This window comes from Ambystoma mexicanum, chromosome 2q, assembly GCF_040938575.1.
Source record: "Ambystoma mexicanum isolate Mex_15411 chromosome 2q, UKY_AmexF1_1, whole genome shotgun sequence".
In the NCBI taxonomy this organism is placed as follows: domain Eukaryota; kingdom Metazoa; phylum Chordata; class Amphibia; order Caudata; family Ambystomatidae; genus Ambystoma; species Ambystoma mexicanum.
This window is the reverse complement of record NC_090924.1, coordinates 1411377570-1411396119: the sequence shown is the minus strand read 5'-3', so window position 1 is coordinate 1411396119 and position 18550 is coordinate 1411377570.

Genomic DNA, 18550 nt, shown 5'->3' with positions numbered 1-18550 from the left:
AAGAGGCTGTTACAGTAGTCTAGCCTGGAGAGAACCAGAGCTCTGGAGACATTGGGTTTCTGGGGGAAGGGGAGGAACGGGAGAATGCCTCTGAGGAGTGGTAACCTCGCCCAGGTTTGTTCTCATCTGTTGATCAATGTCCTTGCCATGACAGCATTTATAAATGAATGCTATCAAAATAGGAAAGGCTTTTTTTTAATATTCAGTTCTTGGTATTTCTTTACTGACTCAATAGCAAATGTCTGGAGACACTGTTTAGTTAAAGAGGCTCTTCACCTGGGCTGATAGGGATGAAGGAGAAAAGAAAAGACTCTCGCTGGCGATAGATCCACGTCTTGTCATGTTTATATCCAAGTGCTCCATCTAAACCCAACCAAAAGGCTCACAAGTCCTCCATCCAAGAAAGTTCATTTAATCATGAATTCTCTCCCTCCTGTTTCCCTGCCACTGCTCCCGTTCCCTAAACATACTGTTTGGGGAACATTTACGACACAAGGTTTCAGTCTAGCATCAACTCCAACCCTTTCTCTATCCCAACCTCTTTTCTACCCCCACACCACAATATACCTACCAACCTCCCTCCGCCAGGCTCGATCCTCTCCATCTTCACGGCAATCTACTATTCCCAAAACGGTCAGAATGCTACAAAATACGGTATGGAAGTGCTTGCTGAATTTGTGTTTTAAAAAAACAGTTTTTTATTAAAGAGTTATTAGTTATAAAAATGTTAACACTATATATCACAAAAGAAGAAAAACATGTTAGAATTCAGTCCATCAATCACATGAAAACCAATCAAATTCATAAGACACCACATCATTCATATAAATCTTCTTCCCATTATATCGGTTTCAATCATTTTTAAACTTCAATCCATATAAAATACATCGCATAATTGAGAACTAGGCTGCTACCGGAGTAAAGGAAAGCCCTCGTCTGCTCTGTGTTTAGTGTCTCCAGAGGAAACCTGATTTTAGCAGAATCCCAGAATGTTTAATTGCAATACATTGAGTTAACAAATGTCTCTGGGTTTCTATATCTTGTTTACACAATCTACATCGACGTTCTGCGTAGGGCATTATTTTACAGGACCACAATCTTGGTAGTGTAGGTAGCAGCTCTAGTCGAAGTAATGAAATAAAGAGACATACTTTGCTATTGCGATTACACTTCAAGTAACTAAAAGAGTACCTATAGGGGAACGACTGAAAGACGTATCTCTTGTATAAACATTTAGAGAATAGCCAAATAGAATTATTATATCTATGCCATATTTAGGTTTTCTCTTTAATTTCTTTTGTTACAAGTGTTATGTTATTAAACATATTTATCTCAAAAGCAATATTTTCAAAAAACTTAAAACTTCTTTCTTCCATACACCAAAAGGACAATTAAACGAGACACCTTTGGGGGAGGCCAACTCACGCCAATGGCCTACAACCCAGACTTTACACCAGGCCCACAGCCCCACTTCTGGTCTGGCTATGAGGGAGGACGGGCCCTGACATTATAGGAATTTTAAATAGACAGGGTTCCCCTGACGTTTGAAGGGTATAAAGATAAATTCCAGATCCCGGAGAGAGAAAGATACCATTATACCCAAATCAGGCATTGGACCACAAACACAAAGGTAAAAGAGGGAGCATCCTGGACACCAGTAGGGCTGGAACTTACGATACAGGAGGGGACACCTGTAAAAGGAGTGTCGCGAATATACCGACTGCTTTGTGGGGCGGACCCAGAAGAAACCCTCTAATATGAGAGGAAATGGGAGGAGGATGTGGGCAAACCTATTCCCTTAGAGACCTGGGAGCAAATATGGCGTCGAACAGCGAAAAGCTCTAAATGCGCTTTGATCAAGGAGGCAGCCTTTAAGTTATGTCTTAGATGGTACATGACACCACAGCGAATACACTATATTAATGCTAGCTACTCCACATTGTTCTGGCGAGGCTGCGGGGACACAGGAGACCTAATTCATATATGGTGGGCTTGTCCATGGGCACAGGCATATTGGAAAGAAATCCTGAGCCACATTAAGGAAATAATGGGGGTACAGCTCTCCATGGATCCAACAATGATGCTGCTGGGGGAGGCAGTTCAAGGCAGTTATGCAAATACTGGGAACAGGGCCATGCTCATAACCCACATGTTAAGCGCAGCAAGAATCAATTTAGCACACATGTGTAAAAATAAGCAGGGGCCGGTTGTGGCTATGTGGTGGGTTAAGCTATGGGGTGTCATGGCTATGGAGAAGGTGACAGCACTGGCATACGGCTCATGCCCCAAATACTTGAATACGTGGATGCCTCTTCATGAGTTCACTAAACACGGAGAACACATGTATTTTAAACCCAGAATCTTGCGTAAAGTCTCTATCCTATGATTGAGAGAGCCAGACATGGACTTCCCTAAATTGTAATCCGAATTACATGTGAACATTTTTCTTGTGTTATCTCAACCGAACATTATTGAGGATAATGAAAGGGGGGAGGGGAATAAATTGTTTAACTGTTATACTCAAGAACCTACTTAAGAAGATAACGAAAACTGTTGGTAAGAGGAATGCTCAGAATATTACACTTGTTTTCTTATGCATGTGTGTAACTAATGCTCTTGAGATGAAAACACAAAATAAAGTTTGTAAAAAATAAAATTGATTAAAATGGCTATACATTGGTTCCACTTTATTCTCTTCCATTGCATTTTCAAATAAAACCGGCGTTATTTATCTTTTTTAAAGTGCTTAGTGCAGTGAGGCCAAGTTTGCTACGTATGGCCGCAAATGGGGTACATTTTGGCAAACCCAGCACACACCTCCACATGTTTGCCCCCAGGGCTGTGAACCACGTAGTTTCCTTATCAGTGCAAATTTCATATCCATAGAGCATCCCTGTTATGATACTGGCCTTATACACTTTCAAGACTCCTTCACTTGAAAATCCTCCTTTATAGTTTATGTAGTTTCTTATGGTATTAGATTTTTTTAAAGTCTTATTTACCACTGCCTGACCCAAACTCTCCCCATTATCTGTATGGAAGAAGGGGATACCCAGGTAAGTATAACTAGCCACAACCTCAATAGTTTGGTTGTTTATCTTTCAATTGCATTTAACTTTCCTCTGGCCATTTTTTGGGAAGGCCATCATTTTAGTTTTCCCATAATTGACCACCAAGCTATTGTCGCAAGAGTATCTTTCCAAAGCCATCAAGGAATTTAGCAGACCGAAAGGGGCTTGATCCAGAAGGATTGTATTGCATAGGTTAACCAAGATATTTGTTGTAAACCTATGCAGGGAGGAAAATTCGGACACTCCGTCATTGTCTCACCTAAATCTGCAACATAGAGATTAGAAAAGAGGGGAGCGAGAGCACAGCCCTGTTTCAAACCATGGTTTGTGGCTATGCTCTCACTGAGAACTCCTTCCTGATTTACATATATTTTCACAGATATATCCGGGTATAATTCTTTAAAAAATCAATAATTCTAAGATCAAGGCCCCAACTTTCCAATTTCTGCCACAAACGAGTTCTAGTGAACGTATCACATGCTGCTCTGTAATGCACAAAGCAGACCAAAAGCAGCTACCCCCACTCATTTTTGCCCTTCTTTCCAGATATTTCAATGCCCACAAGTTCGATTGGAGCCCGAAGCCCTTTCTGAAGCCGGCCTTTTGGTTCTTAAAAATGTGCTGTTGCTTAATCCACTGGTTAATGTTTTTCATAAAGATTCGTGCAAACAGCTTGGAGCAAGCATCTACCATTGCTAGTAAGCGGTAATTAGAAGGATCTCTTCTGTTACATTTTTTATATATAGGAATCATAATTGAGTCCTTCCAACTTTGATGTATAGCTCCCTTTAAAAATATTGTCTTATATAAATGATGTCATATTTGTGACCATAGCTCCGGGTCCGTTTTTAAAGATATATTAGGTATCCCGTTTGGTCCAGGAGCTTCAGATGTCTTAAGATTTATTATTAATCGTGTGATGTTCTCAATGGACTAATCAAAGATGCGACTCTCTATATTGCCACAGGCCGCTGCAGACGGTTCCACCCCCTCCGTGGCAGAATTGTACAAAGACGATATATCACCAATCGAAGTAGCAGACGATATGGGATTAATTATCCTCCCATTGTCCATCCTGGCCGCCCACGTATTATACAGCAACCACAATGCATGTGAATCTTTTTCACTGAGAACTCTACAGAGGTGAAACCATTGAGTGTTTGCAAAGGGGGTTGTATACACTCTAACCATATTCCTGTATTTCATGCGTGTGCTCCTTAATATTTTAAGTGCATTTGTCACATCCAGCTTCTACCCCTTTATTCTGACGCACTTCTTTCTGATATCATTTTTTCTTTCTAGCTATCCTGGGGTCATAGTAGAAACACATATTTTTTTTCCCCACATATCTTACAATGTTATCAAGAGCCTGCATATGTTCCAGAGCTTCTTTCATTGCAATATTTATAGAGCTATTGTTCTCAGGGATTAGGCTTCTATCTGCTATTCAACAGCTGTATATCCTTACTCGACCGCAAAATGTTATCGCCTGTCCTATTCACCTTGATATTTCTATATAATCTACAATTTTCATTTTGTTCATATTCCAAAATCAGTTTAGTGATAACATGGTCACTACACTTTGTGGGAATGAACACAAACTGTGTGATCTTTGTAAAAATACACCAGGGCACTAAAAGATTATCTAGTCATGAAAAAAGAGTTGATACAATCTTTGAGACTCTAGAAACCCATTCCAATGATCAAAATGAAGAGATTTGTATTATCACCTGGAGTTACAGCCTCAACCTTAAATCTATTTGTATAAAATGTCTCTGGGTGAGAGGGTCTTCGATAATTCAAGTCCCCCTCTTTCCCAGTTTTTTGTTCCTTTCTGCTGTTTGACCTGCACTTCTAGTGTGCGCACTGTAGCCTCTCTCCCTCCCTCAGGCTGCTTCCCTGTGGGGTTTGCTCCCGTGCCGCTGCCCCCTCCATAGCTGTTGATTGGGCCTTTCAGCCCTTGACCTCCATCCACGAGGGTTACCATCACGCACGAGACCTGGGCCAAGCAGATTTAGCTCCCCAAGCTGGCCAGGAAAGGTGTGAGGGTCTGCGACCCTTCCTTTAATTCTAAAAATGCATCTTTTTCAGTTGTTTTCCTTTCTGCTGTTTTCCACGCACCTTTAGTATGCGCGCTGTCGGTAGCTGTCTTGCTCCCTGGGAGTACTTACTCGATTGGCGCTGATCCCGCCCCGCTCCCACAGCTGTTGATTGGGCCTTTCAGCCCTCGACCTCCATCCTCAAGGGTTGCCATCACCCAGGAGACCTAGGCCAAGCAGATTTAGCTCCCCAAGCTGGCCAGGAAAGGTGTGAGGGTCTGCGACCCTTCCTTTAATTCTAAAAATGCATCTTTTTCAGTTTTGTTCTTTTCTGCTGTTTTCCACGCACTTCTAGTGTGTGCGCTACAGCCCATCTCCCTCCCGAGGCCGCTTCCCTGTTTGGCGCTGTCCCCGCCCTGCTCCCTCTTCCCATAGCTGTTCATTGGGCCTTTGAGCCCTCAATCTCAATCCACGAGGGTTACCATCACCCACAAGACCTGGGCCAAGCAGATTTAGCTCCTCAAGCCGGCCAGATAAAGTGTGCAGTTCTGCGACGACCCTTCCTTTTATTGTAATAATGCATCTTTTTCAGTGCGCGCTGTAGCCCATCTCAGCGATGTTGCTGCCCAGCTCCCCCTACCCATAGCTGTTGATTGGGCCTTTCAGCCCTCGATCTCCATCCACGAGGGTTACCATCACCCACAAGACCTGGGCCAAGCAGATTTAGCTCCCCAAGCTGGCCTGGAAAAATGTGGGTTTGCGACCCTTCTTTTAATTGTAAAAATGCATCTTTTTCAGTTTTGTTCCTTTCTGCTGTTTTCCACATACTTCAAGTGTGTGCACTGTCTGTAGCCCAATTCCCTCCCCTAGGCCTCTTCCCCGTTCAACGCTGTCCCTGCCCCCCTCCCCCTTTCCATAGCTGATTAGGCCTTTGAGCCTCATCCTCCATCCTCCATCCACAAGGGTTACCATCACCCATGAGATCTGGGCCAAGCAGATTTAGCTCCCCAAACTGGCCTGGAAAAGTGTGCGGGTCTGCACCCTTCCTTTAATTACCCACGCATCACAGCTAGACAGATTCGTGAAGATTTGCCACGTGTCACACCCAGATAGATCTGGGAGGGTTAGCCATGCAGCCATTTTAGACAGATTGAGAAGTTCAGCCATGTGGCACATCTAGATAGATTTGTGAAGATTAGCCATGGTGCACTTTTAGATACATTTGTTGAAGATTAGCTAGGCGTCACATTTAGGTAGACTGTGAAATTAACCATGCGTATCACTATTGCAATGAAGATTACCCCTGCTATCTGCCCAGGAGTATTAATTCTATTAAAGACTAGGAGGCGAGCATTATGCTTCAACTTCTTTTATTCACTACTCTTCAGCAGTTTCAACAAAACTCAAAAACCATAACAAAACACTGAGAACAGTCTGAACAAACTTTCCTTCCTCTTGAACTACAATCCCCATAGTCTCTGTAGTCCATCACACTCCATGCTCAGCAATAACGACTTCCTGTTCCTGCGCTCCTCCTCTCTCTGAAAGTCACACTGAGAACTCCACACTAAGCCTTGCAACTGGCTGCGACTCGAACCACTCCAACCGAATATAGAACTTCCTCAACTCCTGGCGACTACTTCCGCTAGTCTCCTACATCAATTGTTCTTCTGCTCCTCTCCTAGGAATAATAGAAAGCAGAAAAATCAGGGTGGTATCCATGTATTGTTAATACCATCATCTTATTACTTTATACAATCTCATAATATCCTGTACAATACATACTTGGGTGGGAATTTAATGCTCGCCTCCTAGTCTTTAATAGAATTAATACTCCCTGCGCAGATAGCAGGGGTAATGTTCATTCTATGACAAGACTGGAGGCGAGCATTATTTTTGTTCAAAGCTTCCCAACCCTGTGACCGCTAAACTCTCGGTCGGCTTGAAATAAAATTCTTTAAAAGTTCAATCATTCGACCAGTCTGCTGTTAACATAATATCTCTAAGAGATACTCCTGTTTTAAAGGCTTTACACGCCCTAGCTCCGCACACTGAATGTGCTCCATACTTCTCCACATCTATCCCTGCTGCAAGCATGATCTCTTTAACCCATCTGGCTATGGTAGCTGTGGATACACCTTTGAAGGACTTTCTGCGCGCTATCAGCAATTGCTTAGTATCCGCTGCTCTGAATTCCGCTGTTCTGCTCTCGTATTCTTTCACGCAGCTTGCTACGCACCACTTAGCTCTGCTCGGGAAATATGGATAGTGAACTGACGAAGTCCCTGTCTTAGTTCTTCCCACTATAGAAAAAGTCACACCCTCTGGTCCGAATGACTTTCTATCTACCTCCAGCGCTCTCACGTCTGACACACGTTTACAAGAAACTAGACACAACAACATTGCTAGTTTTCCTGATAATTGTTTCAGAGATAGGTATCTGTTGCTGGGCCAACTCTCCAACAGCTTAAGAACTGAAAGAACATCCCAGACGGTCTTATAACGAGGTTCCGGCGACACTTATTTATATTTTTGTTTTTATTTATTTTATATGTTTGTAATGCGTCGAAAGCCCGCAAGCATCAGGGCGCAGAGAGACAGATTCATGTTAAGCTGTAATTCGAAGAACAGAAGATAGTAGGGAGCATTATTTAAAGAGATGGGTCTTAAGGTTTTTCCTGAAAGTGAGCAAATTTGGCTCTACTCTTAGCGAGACTTTGAGGTTGTTCCACTGCTGAGCAGCACGAATCGGAAAGGATTTCCCAGCACCAGTCGTTCGGAATGCCTGGGGTATCTGTAACTTGCCTTGTGTTTGGGATCTTAGGGCCTTTTAGGGGTGTATCGGGTAAATTTGGCTCTAAGATAGGATGGAGCCACTCCATATAAGCACCTGTGAACCAGGGTCATAGATTTAAAAAGGATTCTATCCTCTACTCAGAGCCAATGGAGGGATCTTCTGGGCTCTGTCACATGGCTTCTTCTATTGAACTTTTTCATGATCTGGACTGCGTTATTCTCCATTATCTGGCATTTGCTTATGCACTTCTTGGATGCTCCCAGGAGCAATGAGTTGCCGTAGTCAAGACGAGCCAGTATAATGGCCCTGGCAATTGTGGCTGTATTTTCTTCTGTTAGTAGAGGGCGTATGGCTCTCAGTAGCCTGATATAATATGCGTTATTTTTATGGAGATAGTTGGTTTGGGATTCAGATCCCAGGGACGCCTCCAGCATCATCCCAAGTGTTTTCACATGGGCGACCACCTTGATACTTGAGTCTTTGATAGTGAATTCTTCAAACTCTTTACCAAGTTTTCCCCTTGCTTGACTAGACCCGAAAATCATAAGTTTGTTTTTTTACTATTCAAACACATCCAGTTGTCTTCAATCCATCTATCTGTCAGGCTGTATATGGTTGTAATCTTTTCCTTGTCTATTTGATAGTCTCCTTCCAATTCTATCACCAACTGTGTATCATCGGCGTAGTTGGTAAAGTGAACACCGATGGATTCTAACAATACACATAGATATTTCATGAAAAGATTGAAGAGGAGAGGAGAGATGCTGGCTCCCTGCGGTACACCTGCACTTATAGGAGAGGAAGTGGAGAACTTCTCTTCCCAATGAATTCTGCCAACACGGTCTGAGAGAAAAGATGTTAGCCATGCCAAGGCTGCCTTAGAGCACCCCGCTGTTTTCTCCAAGACTTGCTGTAAAAGTGTGTGGTCGACGAGGTCGAAGGCCGCACTTAAATCTAAAAGCATTAAGATCCCTGTTTTGCCCTTATCTATTATGGAAAGCATACGTGTTTGGAGATCTAGCATGACACTCTAAATTTCGCTCCTCAAATAAGCTTAATCACTGCTGGGTGTTCACCCGCTGGCACTACCTTGATAGGGAGGTGATCTGCGGATATGGCGGACCTGTACACACCTATGGTGCGGAACGCTCTCCCGTCCGGCAACAAATGAGCTGAAAAGTTCAGAATCGTCACTACAGGTGCAGAAATGGGATGAACACTTCTCCCTCTGCACCAGCTCGTCCACTTGGCCCAAGCCGCGTCGTAGTTCCTCCTAGTGGATGGAGCCCAGGATTCTGCGATGAGCTGCGCAGCTTGAGACCAAATGACTGGAAACGCCCAGCGTCTCCTGATATCCTGCACGTGACGAACGGGAGAGTCCCCCTCACTCTCAGAGGTTGATACGACCCAGCTGGGTCCGTGAGCAAGTGCTCCCCTTCTGGGAGCATCCTCGGGTAATCCACTACTAGCTCCATAAGAGTCGGGAACCATATTTGCGACTTCCAGCACAGTGCTATTAACAGCAATGCCGCCGTCTCCCTCCGACACTACGCTAGAACTCTGCTCAGCATCATAAACGGGGGAAACACGTAGTCTGGGCCTCCGCTCCACTCTTGCAGGAACGCATCCGTCCCTTGAGCTCCCGGGTCCAGCCTCCAGCAGAAGTAGTCTGCTGTTTGGGCGTTCAACCGGGATGCGAAGAGGTCTATGTGTACTGACCCCCATCTCTCAGTCATCCTCTGAAATGCTGCTGGGTCCAGCTTCCAATCGCTGGAGTCTGTGAGGTAGCGAGAGTTCCAGTCTACTACGACGTTCAGCGTCCCTGGCAGGTATTCCGGTGTGACGGACGTCTCTGACTGCAGGCAGAAGTGCCAAAAGTCCTTCGCTAGTTCGGCTAGCATCCTGGATTTGGTGCCGCCCAGGTGATTTATGTATCTCACTGCCAATATGTTGTCCATCTTCAGTAGGACACAAGATTTTATCCTCCCTTTCGTGAAGGCTCTGATCGCAAAGGATCCTGCTAGTAACTCTAGGCAATTTATGTGTAAACGGAGTTCCTTTTCACTCCATTTCCTCCCTGTCTGCAGGTCTCTGCACCTTGCGCCCCAGCCCAGCCGGCTGGCGTCGGATTCTATGACTAGATCCGGTCTGTCTCTGAAAATGGCACGTCCATTCCAGGCGTCCATATTCTGTAACCACCATTCTAGCTCTGTCTTGGATTCCTGATCTAACGGCACCGACTGGTGGTATCTTAGACCTTGCTGCAGATGCCTTAACTTTAACCTCTGCAGTGCTCGATAATGTAGCGGTCCTGGGAAAATGGCCTGAATAGAAGCCGCCAACAGCCCTACAATCCTTGCTAGAGTCCGGAGGGATACTATCTGTCTCTGCAGACATCCTCTGAGTTCCCTCTTGATGTCACGAGTTTTTTGAGCCGGCAGCTCGAGCGTCGCTTTCCTGGTATCCAGGATGAAGCCCAGAAAGTCCAGCCTTTGTGCCGGTTCGGTATCTGATTTTTCCTTGTTCACTAGAAATCCTAGGGATGATAACAGGTCCAGCACCCACTTTGTCTGGCACTTGAGGGTCTCTGGATCTTCGGCTAGTAGTAGGAGATCGTCTAGATAAATTATCATCCTTATTCCTTTCTCCCTGATTGCCGCCGCTACCGGATTCATCACCTTGGTGAAGGCCCATGGCGCAGAAGCAAGCCCAAAGGGCATAGTCCTTGAATCGCCAAAGCTGTCCTTTCCAGCGAAAAGCTAGGAAAGTTCTGAACTCTTCTGCTATTGGGATCGTCAGATATGCATCTTTCAGGTCTAGTCTCGTCAACCAATCACTCTCTTGGAGAGAGTCTCGGAGCTGATGGATGCCCTCCATCTTGAAATGACGGTACACTATCCAGCCGTTCAGCTCCTTTAAGTTTATAACTGGTCGCACTTTCTCTTTCCTGTGCACCAGAAACATATTGCTTACAAATGCGGGGTCTCCCGGGCACCTTTCTATGGCGTTCTTCGCTGCTAGCAGACGTAGCTCCTGTTCCAGAAGGCTCTGCTCTGCGCGCTCTAAACGCTGCTGGTGGGGCCTGCGCTCTGGCACGGGTGGATGAACAAACTCTAGACGCATAAACACAACTGCTTGTAACACCCAAGCATCGCTGAAAAGCTCGCGCCAGTTTCTCAAGAACCTGCTCGTTCTCCCTCCACCAGAGGATAATACGCTGCACTCACCTTGAGTGAACCCTTGTCTACGACCAGATCCTCTTCCCCTACGATCCCTTGGGAAGCGTCCTCTGGATGGCAAGAAGGAGTCCTGTTGTCTATTCTCCCAGTATTGGTCTCTGGGATTCTGGGGCCTTCTTCCACCCTGGTTGCGACCAGTCGAGCGGCCCCTGTGGCGACTGGTCCCTCCAAAAACTCGGTTGGGGAAAATTTTCCGGATGTAAGCCGGCGCCTTCTCCAGAGACGCGTAGGTGCCCAAGAACGAAGCGACCCATTTCCTTGCCGAAGGTCTCTCCGAAGGGGAGCCCTTGAGCCGCTTCACCTGCTACGTATGAAGCTAAATCACTTAGCTTTGAACCTATTTTCAATAAGAGCTCTCTCTGGCATTCTGATGCGATGGTGCAGTTCGCATTCCGTAGGAGGCATACTGCTCTCTGCGCCCAGCCCGCCAAGGCGTCTGGGTCCACTTCCTCCCCGGTATCTCTAGCTCTTTCGGCCAGGTCCATTATTTTCGCGAGAGGTCCAGCCAGGTCTAACACTTTCTCCTGGCAACTCCTCCAAGACCTATCGATACCCTTACGAGGGTCTTTGCTAGTTTTTGAAACGAAAGTCAGCATTTTGGGATCTAATTCTGGCATCTCAGCCTCTTTCCCTGGGAGATCAGGTCTCGGGCATTCCGCTCGGAGCCTCTGGCGAACTTCTTTGTCCAGCGCTTTTCGCAACCTCTTGGTCATATATTGGGCCACTCTTGGCGAGGGCTGCCAGTCCGAGGATCTTGGGTTCCGGATACTGTCCGGATCGAACATGTCCACCTCCACCTCTTCGAGGTGCTTTTCTTTGCGGATTCTCTTCCCTCCGCTAGGTTTGATTTCTACCTTTTCCATATTCTTCGTCCCCTGGAGAGGGGGTCGTGAGGTCCAGCACCGTCTGACGCCGCAAATATGCTTCACAGAGCTTTGCAAAAGCGTCGACGACCTCTGGGGCCTTTTCTTTTGCCCCATCCGAAGAGCCCTGGGGGTCAAGAGGGGCTTTCCTCTTTCGGGCCTTAGTACTCCCCATTGACCCTGATTCGGAGGGTTCTGCGGGCGTGCTCTCTTTCCGTCCGGCGTTGTCTAAGGGCAGGTGTAATACCACCTCTAGGGACTCCAGCCTATCTTGCAGGGGCCTCAATCCTTGAGCCACCGCATCTATCAGTGAACTTCCCAGCACCTGCTTGAAGCTGGCAGCCAGGTCTTATGTTTGCTCCTCTTCACTCCACTCAAATTCTGACATCTTGCGGGTGCTGTGTGCCTGCTGTACCCGTGAGGGTGTCACTACACGTCCTTTCACTGTAGGTGCTTCGGGGCCTTACTCCTCCGACCCTTCTATATATGCTTAATAAGTATAATTATATTTTAATTATAATTTCTGTCTTTTTCTTTATTTCCTTTTTTTTTTTTGGTGGCTGTACTGGATGGAAAATAGTCGTTATCTGACCCTGGGAGGGGCTTTCTTCCTCGTATCCTCTTTGCTAGGGGAACGTTGAGCATGACTCATTTCAATAGTCACTGTATACCTCGTGCGGCTTTCTCCCAGCTGAATGCTGATTAAGAGTCTATTCCTCATTCAGACGTACGCGCATTAGATCGCGCTCTTCTGTTCGGAATGTGCTCCTGTAAAGAGGCCGTTGCCTCGTAGCTTCACAATAATATAATATCACCGCCGGGCCTGGCTTCTTTTGCGTGCTCTGCTCCGTGTCGCATGAACGAAGCAGGCACTCGCTGGCCCCACCCTTGCAAAGGTGGGGGCCGTGAGGATCTCACGCGCTGCAGGCCCCGCCTCCCCAAGGGAGGGGGCCGCTACACGGCACTCGGACTCCCCGCTGTCTCAGACTCCGCAAGGGAGGGAGACTAGGGCACCACCTTCGTGCGGTCTGCTTGTGCCTCCCACGAACGCGGCTGACTCCCCTGGTGTGCTCGAAGAATGAGCTAGCAGTACACTCGAGCTTCGAATCGCTCGGTTACTATGCACGGCACGCTGCTGCGCCGCTTACATTTGTACTTATGTACTTATAAAAAAAAAAACGATCTAAAGATCAATTCTTCCCGTTCATCCCTGAACTAACATCTCTGTGCCTGCCATATTCTACCAATATCAAACACTGTATCTACCCTTCATCTGCTGAAACGATCACATTTCCACATACAATAGGGAGATAACTAGAAATAGTACTTATCTGCTTGAAGAGCAGTAAAGGAAGAGGAGGAGCTCAGGAACAGGAAGTGGTTATTGCTGAGCATGGAGTGTGATGGACTACAGAGACTATGGGGATTGTAGTTCAAGAGGAAGGAAAGTCTGTTCAGACTGTTTTCAGTGTTTTGTTATGGTTTTTGAGTTTTGTTGAAACTGCTGAAGAGTAGTGAATTAAAGAAGTTGAAGCATAATGCTCGCCTCCAGTCCTGTCATAGAATTGTGTAGATTAGCCAGATAGATCTTAGAGAGTAGCCAATGTGCTAACCACTCCCCTCCTGCTTTCTCCAACACACCAACAAACACTATACACACCACTGGGCTAGCCAACTATGCACTAAAACACACACCCCAAACAAAAAACACAAACCTGGACACTGGACCTTACCCATGTGGACACAACAAGCCAGTGTGCATAACTTGAAATACCATCCAATTTACACATAAAACACACAGACACACTTCTACATAACAAACAGTCACTTAGAAACAAACCAGGCAGGACCATACCCGTACGGATACAATAAGCCACTGCACGCAACCAACCATCTGCAAGCCAACACACACAGATGCAGTTTCTCCTGGTTCTGGACCTATCCTATCACTCTTCCATCACTAACAAACCCTGTCCTCTTTTTTGCAGAGCCACCCGAGCGCCTAGAGATTTCCCTCGGTTGGTAGCGTTGTGAAGTTTAAAGCAACCTAACAATATATAAACCAGTGTCCAGTCAAGGGTTCAAATACATAGTTCCGAAATACAATACTTTTGAAACAAAAGGATTGAAAAAAAACGTTCAAATGCTTTTTTTAATGTATTTTTTTTGGGTGTCGTATATGATAAATGAGTGGTTTTCTGCAAAAAACAGGTGTTTGGGGGGCCTCCAGGGCCTCCCCACAGAACCCCCTCCCCCAAAAAAAACGTGCATTCGAATTTTTCTTTCTTCGATCCTTTTGTTTTGAAAGTATTGTATTTCGAAACTATGTATTCGAAACTTTGACTATAAACCATATAAACCAACTTTGCTTGCTGGAAGCCAATCATTTATGATATTATAACTCAACTCAATGATTTCAGTCGTCACTGTATTGCCTGGGGGATTATAGATATTTATTAACAACAGCTGTAAATGTACCCCCTTTAATTACATTTTAATTGTCCCCGCCAGAATATGAGGGCTTGATATTTCAGGAACTTCTTTTGACATCAAATCTTTTCTAGCTCCTAGAATCAATCTCTCTTAAGGTCTCCCCATTACATTTCGTCTGGTGGGTCTATATATCACATGGTATCCATTCATAGTTATTTTTTCTATCAGCTATTTTTTTGTAAGGCAAATATATTCAGCAGCTGTTTTAGACACTCTCCAACCCTCAAAAATGAGTTTTAACCCCTGGTATACCAGGAAAGCAATCGCAAATGCACAGCGCTTGGTCAATCAACTTCCTCTAAATCCTCTCCCCATTGCTTTCGTCATAATTGGGGTTAGGTTTGGCTTCATTTATAACTGCCATCACCCTTCTAGCAATTCTTTTTCTATATACAACTCTGTAAGTATTGCTCCCTTTTCAATTTGTTTTGTAGACGGGGTATAAGTTCTAGCATATTTGCACGATTCAAAAAAGGTCTATTGCCTGTCGCATATAGATCCAGGACTTTGATCTTCTTAACCTTACCTTTATCAATTTCTATACACTCTAAAAATTCATCTGTGCTAGGTTTTATCATCTGGAGCATGCATTGTTCCCTACAATTTATATTGTTAAGTGGCAACAAATGATTGCTATCTTGCTTAGTATTCCCTTCTCTTGTGCCACTAGTTCTTAAACCAGTTGTAATGTGCTCTGCAGGGAGAGCCCCAATATCACGCTGGTTCTCGACCCACTTATCTAATGGCCCTTTCGGGTTCCGGGTACCCATGTCCCGCCAAGATACCCTTTGCTGCCGTGCAGAGACTAATTCAAAGCTGCTTTCCACCTAAGCACATCCCAGATCTTTAGTTGTTGTTAACGCTAGTGCCTGTGTTACAGTAGTGACTTTTGTGAGAAACCAGAGAGTATCTCACTGGCTAGTCCCCGGGGATCTGTCTCTCAGGTGGTCAGGCCACAGCCATCGCATTTGGATCCAGACCCTGGGGATGGACCAGTGCGGGAGGATCACCTGGGTGAGGGATCTTCTGGGAGTGGGGGTGACATAACCAATGGTGAGACGTGGTATTCCCCCCTTTTTTGTTCATCTACCCTGTAGAAGAGCAGACGTAGACATCCACAGGAGATCCTACCCCCTACCTGCCCTGTTTTGGAGACATGAGACCGTCCCCTGTCTAACACCAGCTATTGTACCAATACAATAGAAATCAGAAGTATAATGAATGTACATACGCTGGAAAGCAAGATAGATAAAGTAATCGTATAGGCTAGCTACAATCAGTGAATAGAATGCAGGCGGGGCTGCCATTGTACAGAAACTGGACATTGGTGTCATGAAATAATTAAGCCAAAGAATCATGAAGAGAAAATGAAAGGCTGTGTTGTGTTGCAGTAGTATAGCAGGTTTTTGGAGCTGCGTTGGGAGGCTGTCTGGCCTGAAGTGAAGAACGGAGAAGTCGAGGTCAGCTATCTACGCTGAAGAGGAACATGTGTGCAGAGAATGAATCTTCTCACGTTATGGTGAAGGAAAGAACACAGAAGTTGCCAAGTCTTAATTCATTTAAACTTTTAAAAGCTTCCAAAATGAACAGAATCGTGGTCTCTTGTCACGTGAGTCGAGGCTGAAAATAAGGACTTGAACTTAGAGTTACAGACACGATAGCGAGTGCTCTCACTCCCGTTGTATTCCCAGGACAAGAATACACTGCAAGGCCAAGTACAAAGAGAATTTCATGGCAGAGGGCGTGGGTGATGAGAGATGTTGGGCTAATTGGGTGGTAGGGCAGCTTCATGTCCTATCTACTTGAACTTGGGTCTTGGCTTATAGGCTGCTAATTGAACCGAATGTTCCAGAGATGGCACACGCGTGCCAACCAATTGTATTAGTCCGTATAATGAAGGACCTTATACCTTGAGAAACCAATGAAACACGGTGTAACTGATTTTTCTTAAATGTCACATATGAAGAGGTAGGCATAAATTGTCCACCTTATATCTGACGGCCAATAACAAACCTTGCTCCTATATGATTGTATATCTAGATGTGTTCCTTAACCAATCCCTACCCTTGATAGGTTTTTGACTATTTCCACTTAGGATGACTGCATTCTGATGCATAAAGAAGTATATCATTGTATTTTTTGTGGAAATCGCTGCAAATGAATTGAGTTTGTCCAGTTATCTGGTGTAATCCCATCCAGTAACAGATGAACGTTCCAAGGGCCATTAGCTCAACCCCATCCTACCAGACTAACTCTCTCACATCGTACTGGACATGTCCCGTTAATCAGGTCAGGCAAAGTCAGGCACTTTACCATAAGTGTGCTCCCCTGATACCAATTAGCTCTCCTCACACGAATAAAAGGCAACACCTAAAGACACACTATGAGCAAGGGGGAGCATGAGAATTAGCAGAACTTCTGGAACGAAGGCACACCTACTGGAGCAGAGCAACAGAGAAAGGGACGAGAGCAGAGGGCTGAAATCCTCAAGTCTTCCCTACCGGAGGTCGTTGCCTCCGACAGGCCGAGAAAGATGCGTGGAGAAGGCCAGATCCCAAAAGTGAAGATTGCATTGTGTTTCAAGGATGCCAGCAACCCCCCTGGTTGAACGGCAGAGTTGGGGGTGGGGTGAGGTCAAGCCTGTGGTACTAACCTTGACTCGAAAATCAGAAAACAGAAAAAAGAAAGAAGAGCACACAGCCAGTGAGTTGGTAAGCGACCTGAGAGACTGGTGTGTATTAAAGTGAAAGTGAAGGCTGCTCGCTTGTGGATGAGACGCACACATTTCAGACCCGTGAATGAACTTTAAAGTGAAATACAGCGGCAAGATCAGCGATACTAAGTAATGGAACGGTCCGGTGAAAGGAAGTAGCCCATTTGAAAGTCTATATGAAAAGTGCATTGTTTGAAAGCTAAATGGTGAACCAACAGCAAGAGTGAAAGTAAATAGTGAACGTCAAGTCGAAGTGGCCCTGCAGTGGTCTGTAAAGAAAGCCACGCACATTCGAAAGCCTTCGACATCCGAAAGTAGTCTGAGCCCGATTGAGGGGTCCCAAAATGTATTAAGCTTGGGGAAGGGAGCCCCCTTGTAACTTTGTGTAAACTGTATCCTGAGAGATCTGAGCCCAGCAGAGGGGGACCTATGAGAACTGTGTGGTGAAAGGTCTGAGCCCGGCAGGAGGGGACATTCGTGAACGTTTTGGTTGAAACGTTATATTGAAAGTTAGAGAAGGAACTTTAAACGTGGAAGGCCAGGCGGGCCCCGATCCACGGTTTGAACTGTGTTGGAAGCTGAGCCAGAGTTTGTCATCCTGCCTCCAAGGATCTCCTTATCTCGTGAGGCCTAATGTGGGGAGAAGAGCTGGTTCAGCCAAATTATCATTTGAACACTTGATTTTCCTTTTGCATACATTTTCTCTTTTTTACACTTTTTGTACAAGAGATAGGGCAGGCATTACGTTTTTGTTAGTATAGGCCATTTTGATTTGACAGACTCCACTAGGACTGTTTTGTTTATCATTGATGGTCGAGACGTCTCCCATCTTCGTTATAGAGCAGAATATTTGTTTCTCCAACCCCAACATTTTCAATAAAGGTTTTACAAAATGTATCCATTGTGTCAGTGTCCATACTTGTGATACAATGCCTTCCCTACACATTTTTCTTTCTTTATATTCGATTCACTTCACTTTTTTTGACTCACCCACTTTTCTGTTGCTTTTTTAATATTTGCTTCCTTTTGTTTTTGGGTGCACTTTTCAATGGTTGTTTTTTGGTAGTATTCACAACAACTTATTTGATAAGTAAAGCAGGTGTATCCACAACACCTATTATGGATAATGAAAGTGTCGGTTTTACCTTAAGTTGGGCCAGGTCACCTTGGCTTACCATGTCAACTGCATGGGCTAGGACTGCATCTACAAGTACAAGCAAGCCTTTCTTTACTGTTTGCTGTTCTTTCGCCAATTTTGCACAGATTGTATATAAGGCTTTCAATATGGCAGTATTTTCCGATTCTCTCTGCTCCTGCTGCTACTAAGAGTCCGAA